The following is a 9590-nucleotide window of genomic DNA, read 5'->3' as shown; positions in this document are numbered from 1 at the left end:
ATTTTGGAGTCAAATGCATAGTTTGTATTTTCACATTTTTATTTTTATAGACAAAAATTCACCACCATAAGCTTTACTTTGAGCAGGGCTTTCACTGTATCCCATAGTTCCTGTTTTTGCTTTGCCTTCCCCTTTGGACCAAGAGTTATTAAAATAGACATTTTATTTCTGGGAGGAGGAAACTATTTTTCTTATTTTGTAACTAATTTCTTGTTTTATTCTGCGATGTTTAAAGAATTTTGTCCATAATATTTCTCTGTTGGAATTTTTCGAAGTTTTATTTTTTGAGACCCAAAATACTTACAGTTTTTGTGAATGTACCATAGATACGTGAAAGGAATGTTCCCTGTTATTAAAGTATTAAGTCTGACATATGTTCATCAGCTTTACCTTCTCTTACAATGAACATGGAGGTGCAGATATCTCTTCGAGATAGTGATTTCATTTCCTCTAAATATATACCAGAAGTGGGATAGCTGGATCATATGGTAGCTCTATTTTTAATTTTGTCAGGAACCTACATGCTATTTTCCATAGCGGCTGCACTAATGCACATTCCTACCGCGAGTGCACAAGAGTTTCATTTTCTCCACGTCCTCGCCAGCATTTGTTATCTGTCTTTTTGATACTAGCCATCCTGACAGGTGCGAGATGATATCTCATTGTGGTTTAGGTTCGAATTTCCCTGATGAGTAGTGATCTTAAGCACCTTTTCATGTACCTGCTGGCCGTTTGAATATCTTCCTTGGAAAAATGTCTGTTTATGTCCTTTGCCAGTTTTTAAAATTGGATTATTTGGTTTTTTGCTATTGAGTTGTATGAATTCCTTGTATGTTTTGGATATTAACGCCTCATCACATGTGTATTGTGCAGATATATTCTTCTATTCCTTAGGTTGCCTTTTCATTTTCTTGATCATTTCTTTTGCTGTGCAGAAGCTTTTTAGTTTGATATAGACCCACTTATTTATTTTCACTTTCATTGCCTTTGCTTTTGGTGTCAGATCCAAAAAATCATTGCCAAGACACATGTCAAGGAGCTTTTCTCCTATGTTTTCTTCTAGGAGATCTGAAAATATTATTATAGATTAGTTATTCCACCTATATTTGTAGATAGAATAGATATGTCTGTATTTTGTTAATTATTGAGAGCAACGTTTTCTTCAGCTGTATCAATTATTGTAGTTTATTTAACATTCCTCCTCTGGTCAGTGTTCAAATTTTATCAGTGTGACAGCTTCTCAGGTCAACTATGATAATAATTTTAATCAAATATTTTCATATCAGGATTGCATCTGTGATTTTGATTAATGTCTAAATTAAAAACTATGATTTAGGTCACCCTTCTGGTTATGGATCTCAAAGGAAGCTGTTCTGCAATTGACTTTAATTCTTAATTAACTCTTATCTTTGATTCTGTCAACATTGAGTGGTTGTGATGTCTGTATCGCCTTTCAGGGGAGGTCAGCTATTAGTGCTGTAAGAGCCTCATTTTTAGTGATATATAGATTTCAAGCTGTAAACCTTGACATGGGGTATTCCTGCTCAAAATGTGTATCATCCACTACTAAGAGAAATGTTATATAATCAGAAAGCCTGCTCTACAAGTTTTATGAAAAATAAGTTGATATTTGAATTTAGTATCTTCTAATATCTTTTTTGGCTATTTTCTCTCCTTCTGGAAACAACAGTTCCTGTCCTGGCCTCACTCTCCTCAGTCATTATGCTGCTCCAGGCTGCCCACGGTTCCCCACCTTGATGATCCAGGGACTTTTTGTTGAATTTACCAGTCCACCCTGCAGTGCCCGCTCTCCCATCTGGGTAACACTGGGTGAAGGGAAGCAACATCTTACTTCTAGCAAATAATTCATTTGCCTTTGTAACAGGATTTTTAGGATTAAAATTTAACCTAAAGAATGATTTTTTTGATGATTCACTTTTTATTGTAATGTATGCACCTTGTAGAGCCTTCAGAAAATCCTGAACACTACAAAAGAAAAGCAAGGCAAAGACAAATTTCAGACAAGCACATCAGGCAAAATGTGGAAATAAGCAGGGTTTTTGGCATCCCTGAAGTCACATTGTTCTAATCAAATAGAATCTGGATGAAACTGAAAGTCTATCAATGTATTCATTCATCCATCCGTCCAAAAATATTTCCTGAGCCTCCACTTGGTGGCAGGTATTGTGATAAATACAGACACTATAATGACATCTGATGCAATCTCTGGCTATGGCACAGCACAGCCGATATTTGTCACACAGTTTGGTGAACGCTAAGAGGGAAGGGAGCACAGGGCACTGTCGTAAAACTGCCTGGTAGGAGCACTGCAGTCAGGAAACAGCATCTGCAAAGCTGCCGAACGGCGAGGAAGCAGAAGTGTACAAATCGTGAGCACAGCCCTAGTCGGCAATGGAAATGGAAATTGTAGGAGAGACGACGTTGGAAAAGTGAAAGATGGTATAACTTGTACGTCCTGCTAAGGAATTTGATTTTTATTCTCAAGGCAATGGTGGCTGTTGGAGTAACAGCAGGTCAGGGACGTGCTTTTGCACAGACGGTAAAGCAAGGAACAGACATTGAGGGATGACATTGGATGGCTTCAGTCTACTCCACATTTGTTCTTGCACAAACCTCAAGATTAGTTTTTACTAAAAATGGTTCTCTTTCAATAGTTAATTTGAAAGGTGGTGGCATTTTCAGAATATGAAGCTCTTCACACATGGCCCCTTGACTTGTCCTTAGCAGAAGCTGATGGCCCTCCAGGCCAGAACTTTCCTGAGCGGACATCTTTTACTCTTACTCTGGAATTTTTTCCCACTTCCTCCATTCTAACAATTTTTATTATTGTGTTAAGATTCAGCTTCTGACATAAGCACTTTTTATTGCCTCCACAATGATGGTCTTTTACTTGTTATTGACTGGCACCTTGAGTATTTGTAGTTTGTGAGAATAGTTTGCAACTGCTCAGTCTTTTATGTCAGGTTTACTTTTGATCCTCCAAGATTGGTTTATGATTAAAAACAAAACAAAACACTGGAAGACAGTGAATCCAGCCATGTTCTCGTTCTGACGCTGCGACTTTGTCTGCTCACTCTGCCTCTCTCACTCTTAGGTCCCTGGTAAGCAAGGCAGGCGGTGGGCTGTGATCAGTCCCAACGCTGTAACCTGGAGCTTCCGGACTCTCCAAGGGACGCCTTGGGAGTCTCTAAAAAGATGTGACCAGGGAAGCAGACCTCAGTTTTTCACCTTTTACTTCAACCTATTCTTTTTTAGAAAACTCGGATAAATACCTGCTCTCCTGGAATGATCAGTCAGCTGAATCAATGCATTAAGCAGGTACTTTGTTAAATCTTAGTTATATCAAGACCGATAGAACCTTGACCCTTTCCTTTAAGATGTTATAGTCTGCTAAGAGAAAAACACAGAAATAGATTATTGCAATAAAAATTGGTAAGTACTATTATAGAATTATAACAAAAGTACTATGGGTATTCAAAAAAGTAAATTTCTAACTCTGGCTGAAGTAGTAAGAAAGATTTCACAAAGCAAACTATGAATTGAGTTCCGAAGAATGAAAGAGACTGTGCCACGTGGAGAGAATCTCTAAACGCACCGCAGTATGGGGGCACGGAGAAGGCAGGAGAGAGGAACAGCCAAGGAGTGCTGGTCACGGGGAGGAGTGTGGCACGCTGTTCCTCTCGGTATATTGGCGATTGGACATCAGGAAAGGAAGGCTGCAAAGTCCTTTTTATTCAGATTCTATATGTTCTTTTATGCTGTTGTAAAGTTTTAGAGCTTCATAACATAGGGAATGGGGAGTCAACAGAGATTTTTAAGGGGCGATTTGGTAAGAGAGATTTGTCTCCTATGAAAAGAAAACATGGCTGTGGAATATGAAAGATGGGCTGCAGGAAGAAGGATCTGGTGAGGCGGAGGGCAGTGAAGAGGCTGTTGCAACTGGTCAAAAAGAAGGAGAAGAGGGGAGAGGTGTGAGAAGAGGGATCAGACTGGGAAGATTACCTCAACTTGAGTTAAAAGGATCTGGTGACTGGAAATAATGTAGTCCTCTAGTATAAGAAAACATGAGAGATTATTCAACATTCCATTCCATTAAAGATGAAAAAACATTTTTTAAAAACTCTATTTCTCACAAAAAATGACTGGCAACTCTTTGTCTCTCAGGTAAATACATAGTCAGTCCATTTGTGGAGGCTAATGGATGACTTTAATTATGGCCTGGGAAGATTGTCTAGGATAAGAGATAAAGGGAAATTCCCGTTCAACCGTCCCCTGCGTGGGATGACACAGGCATTACTAATAATTTCTCCAGGCGTTTCCCATCCTAATGCAGAATTAACACAGGGGGTCACCTTATCACTTGGAACATCTTGCCAGATAGTACGACCTGGAGCCTCTATTTTTGTTCAAGTCAAAAAGCTGGACAGTTAGCCGCAACAGGTTATTCGTCTTTGTGTTGCCCTCAAGTACGATATCAGAGTTGTGACTTGCCTGGAGGTAGGGGAGGTTGTCAGGATGGGTTGTTTTCTGAGATAGCAGATGGTTTGGAAATCCTCTGCCGTGACAAACCAAACTGACTTGAATTTTAATTCTCTCTTCCTGCAGTGGTGATGAGAGGGCACATGCGAGAGATTAACTCTCTTGGTTTAACTGAAAATGACAGCCCGCTGCACAAAGCACAAACTAGTAACACCAAGGAGGAAGGATAAACGAGGGGCAAGTGGGAGGATCCTAATTAACTCCAATCTCCTTAAGTGAATTTCCCTAACTCAGTGTTATTGCACATATGAGGAAAGTCGACTGATGCATTTCAAGGCTTGATTTTATAATTTTGCTCTTGAAGAATGAGATACTCAAACAACAGAAGGAGTATATTAACCAGGGACCTGGATACAGTGACTCAGAGGGAGGGATCAGGTAATTGAATCCAGTCAGTTTACTCAGAGGAGGATGCAAATAGGTAATTTGGACATCTTGAATGAGCTCTGCCAAGATAAAGGCCTCGTGAACTGTCTCTAAATATTCCATGCACTTTAATGCAATCTGAGAGTAGAAGGTGGTTTATAATGATTTCAGACTTCTATTGGGCCATTATTATTATTATAGTTTTTTAAATGTTTCCCCTGATATCAATCCTGTGTAAATGAATATGCCCCAGGGACACCCCAGTAAATGAGATGAACTGATGTAAAATATTAAATAATTCATGTCCTTGGAAGCCACTGAGACTTTGTTCATGTTTTTATAGAAACCAACCCAATGTTGTGATGCAGAAAAAAAGGCATCTGCATATGAAAATGTCTCCAGTATTGTCTTTTAAGCCTAAAAGTGTGCTTAGTAATGAAAAAGGAGAAAAGGGAGCGTGTGGAAAGAATACAGCAAGCGTCATTTTCTAACAGCAGAGATAACTAACAGGGTTTTAATTTGATATTGTTTTCTTTTGTTTCATGTGGAGCCCATTTCAGTGCCGTTGCAATCATGTCTATGGTTCTGAATTAGGCTGGAGTGAGGTTAACAGGCAAGGAGGTCAAGTGGGATGTGGAGGGGAGGCTGGGCCAGAAGAGGCAGCGCTGAAGCGTAGAAGGCCGTGTGCAGTGCATAAGGGCCTGGCTCATTGGTGTTCCTGGTCCTGCCCCTGTCAAGGCTGTTTTGGGGCTTGTCGTATAACTTCTCAGGGCCGCTGTTTTCGTATCCATAAACTATAACAACACCACTAGCCTCACAGGGCTGTTATGAAAATTAAATGAGATAATATTTATAAGCAGGTTAAAGTGTCTGGTACAAAGAAGGCACACAAAACTCGGAACCTACCCGACCATTCTGTTCCAGGAAGGACCTGGTGCCAGCAGCTTCCCCTGAAGTGGAGTCTCCAGAGGTCCCCTCAGGAGTAACAGGAAGACAGTGAACCAATGGGGTTGTCAGTTAATTTTGAAGACAAAGTTCTTGGGTTTTGGTTCCAACTTACCAGTAGTATCAGAGCCACTTATTTAGCTTCAACTTCTTCATCTATATAATAAGCATAATGTTGGCACTTACGTTATTAGAGATTTGAAAGGATTAAATGAAATAATCTGCATTAAGTACTTAGTCCAGTTCCAAGCACATGGCAAAGACTCTCTAAACATAACCTCTGAATGTCCATAGATTAGCCCCACATAACTGTGCCATGAACGTTTTATCTGTGATAAGGAACAAACATAGAGAATGATTTTTTCTCTCCAGCATAGTACTTGCTATTAAAATGTGACAAAACTAGAATTTTCAGTTTAAATGTTGCTTAAATATGGCTTGTTCCAAAAGGAACTCTAGCCCTTTTAGGCAATAATGCTGAGCTATTTTAATCACTGTTTCAGAGGAAAGACTTAAAGCTATTAGTAATTCCACTTCCAGCATTAGAAGGCACTGGAGAGTGATCAGAAGTGATCCAGAATTGAAGGATAATCAACTCTCGAAATAAGGAAACTGTAGTAGGTAAGTTTGCATTCGTGCAACTTTTCTCCTGTGGGCACACCCAGACCATACTGTGCAGGAAGGCTGAAACTCAAGAAGACTGTTTCACATTTCTTGCAAATCTATCTGGCTTAATAAAAGCAGATTCTCATTTATCTAAGACAGCTTTTACTCTTATTCTAGTGTGATATGTTATTTTGCTTGAAGTATATGAAGAAATGGTGGCCTCACACAGATAAGTAGTTGAGAAGGGAGGGGTGTTTAAATACTCTTTCAGATAACTGTGGATACTCTTCTTTGACACTGTACCAAAACTTGCCAGGAAAATAGAGGAAGCAATTACAATGCATTCTGATAAAGGCTGTAGCAAGGGAAACACATAGTCCTATAGAAGCACATAGAGAGCGCCACGAACTAGGACTTGAATATCAGAGAAGACTTTCCTCGAGAAATGATGGCTAAGCTGAAACCTGAGTGGTAAGGGAGTGACCCAGGAAGGGAAAATAGTCAAGAAAGGACATGGTAAGTTCACAGAATCAAAAGGGACTCAGAATGGCCTCAGTTTAGCAGTTACATTGAATATGAAGAGGGGATGGGGGATGTTAGAGAGTGGCAAAGATGAAACTGAAGAGGCAAGCAGGAGCTGGAATCTGAAGGCCATCTCTAAGCCAGGCTGCTAACTATGGACTTTTCCGCAGCAATAACGAGAATTTACTGAAGGATTTAGGCAGAAGAATGACAGCTCATGGAAGCCAAAAGTTTAAAGAGAGATAAACTGGTCAGCTGCGTGAGTTACACTAGAGAGGTCCAATAATATAAAATTTTAAATGCATACGTTGACTTTGGCCATAACAATATTATTTGTGACTTAATTGAGAAAATACTGAAAGATGAGGCTACACCGCAAGGAGCGAGGGAATGAATGGGAAGGGCGGGTGGTGAGGGGAGGCTTGGCTTTCAACCTGCTTATCTGGGAGCAAAAGTCAGATAAGGCTGTAATTAGAGGCACAAACAGCAGGAAGAGACTGAGGGTAAGGAGCCAGTGTCCCCAGAACCATCAGGCTCGGGATCTGGAGAGGACATGGATGCACTCCACGGGGAGGCACAGCGGATCACCTCTAATTTATTCAGCACACAGTGATTCTCAGCTGGCTTCAACAACACCACCTCAAGGAGGCAGGAAGCCTTTCAAACAATGCTTTGGCTAAGATAGATACTACGACTCAAAGACAGCACAGAAATGAACTAAGTAAATCCCATGTGGAACGATATTTTCATACCAACTGAATTCCTCCTAATATTCAAAACGGTTTCAGGTGTCAAAGTGCTGACAGAGCCTTTGGTTTTCCTTTTGTAGTTACTGTACAGAAAATTTCAGGACTGTGTGAATGCTTGTCATAATCAGCCTTTTCCTTAATAAACAGGGATATGATCATTTATGGGAATTATACATAAAAAAATTTTAAATGTATTTTTCTGATGTGCTGTGTTGAAAGGGAAGAAAATATAATTTTCAAGCATGCTTATGCAAGTATTGTATAATGTAATATGATCACCATTATTAATTTTTTGCTAATATTCTAAGATATATTAAAAATAATTTGTATTCTTTTAGTAAAATGCTCTCAGTAAGAAAATTTTAAAAATAACGGAACAACAACAAAAAGCTTGATTGCAATTTATGCATTAATTTTTAAAGTCATTTTCTTTAAATGTTTTTGAAACAGCGCTCAAATAGGTTGTCATATTTTCCTTATTTTGCTTAGTCAACTTTTATATCCCACAACATGAAAAAGAAAGTCATGATTCAAATCCTAAATAAATAATTTTTAAAATCCAAATGAACAATGTCTGAATTACTGAGTCTTTATTTTATGCCAAAACTTAGGAGCGTTACTTGACTACTAATTTATTTGCAGAACAAACAATGTGAATTCAGAAGCCAGCCTGCCAGGCTGCAGAGGTCCGCGCCTCGTGCAAGCGTGAGCAGCGTGCACCCAGTTTGTTTGCTTCTGCTGCTGAGGACCCTGGGCCTTTTGCAACTGTGGATTTATAACATATAAAATCAGTTGGGTAAAAACTCCAGAGTAGTGATTTTTAGTAAGGTTTAAATGGATGAAAATACTTGAAAACCAGTTTATCAAATAGATTCAAGAGATCTTTACTGCTACCAACCTGCCTGAAACTGATGGGCAATTTCCTCCATGATCTGTTTGCCCACAATTTGGAGCTTTTGCAAAGATATCTGTCCTACATAAATCTTCCTGCAAGCACACTTAGGTGAGCAATACAACCTTACTGACCGACTGATCCTCGATAACCACGTGTGGCTGATGAAAGCCATTTGGGTTTATCTGTCCCTCCTCAGGGGCCTGAGGATGACTAGAGTTTATAGCAGTCATTCGTCTTCCACATCTCTCTGGTGTGAACAGATAAATTTTTTCCAAAAGCTTGAAGCTGTAATAACTGAAGGTATTGCCATAGAAACGAGGCAGGACCATCAGCAAATGAGAGATGAGATGAATTTTCCAAAATGTACAATTACTGTGAAAACTGCCCAAATCTCATAAAATGTTGTATGTTTTGATTCGGGTGTATGTGTGAGTATATGATGAGATACTTAAAATGTAAAACGAATTACATTCAAGCATTAGCAAACAGAGGACGCATTTGATAAATGTGTGATTTTATTTGCAAATGTGAACAGTAACACAAGAGGATGTCAGTCTAGAATCAACCAAAGAGGGCTGACTTCCATGGGTGACAGATTCTGCGCCGGGGTCATCTGTTCCTGGCCACAAGTGGGTGTGTGAGCTGATGCTGAATGCACCTCAGCACCTGAAAACCCACATCTACAAAACCAAGCAGAAACCACAAGGCAAGATTGCTGAAGGGGGTCGTGGTGCACATGGGTCACTGGTGATAACACATTGTATTTGGTAGGTATTTAATTTGGATGCACTTTCCATCTGTAATTATGTTTCAGACTGTTTTTAAGAGTTTGATTTTCTGATGAACTTGTCACTCACTGCCATGAGATGTTCCCCACTTACTCGTGAGCAGAGGGGGAGAAAAGATCATCATGTTATCACTGAAGGTGCAGAGTTCTACATATTACT

Source organism: Equus quagga, chromosome 3, assembly GCF_021613505.1.
Source record: "Equus quagga isolate Etosha38 chromosome 3, UCLA_HA_Equagga_1.0, whole genome shotgun sequence".
In the NCBI taxonomy this organism is placed as follows: Eukaryota; Metazoa; Chordata; class Mammalia; order Perissodactyla; family Equidae; genus Equus; species Equus quagga.
Note: the sequence above shows the minus strand (reverse complement) of the source record.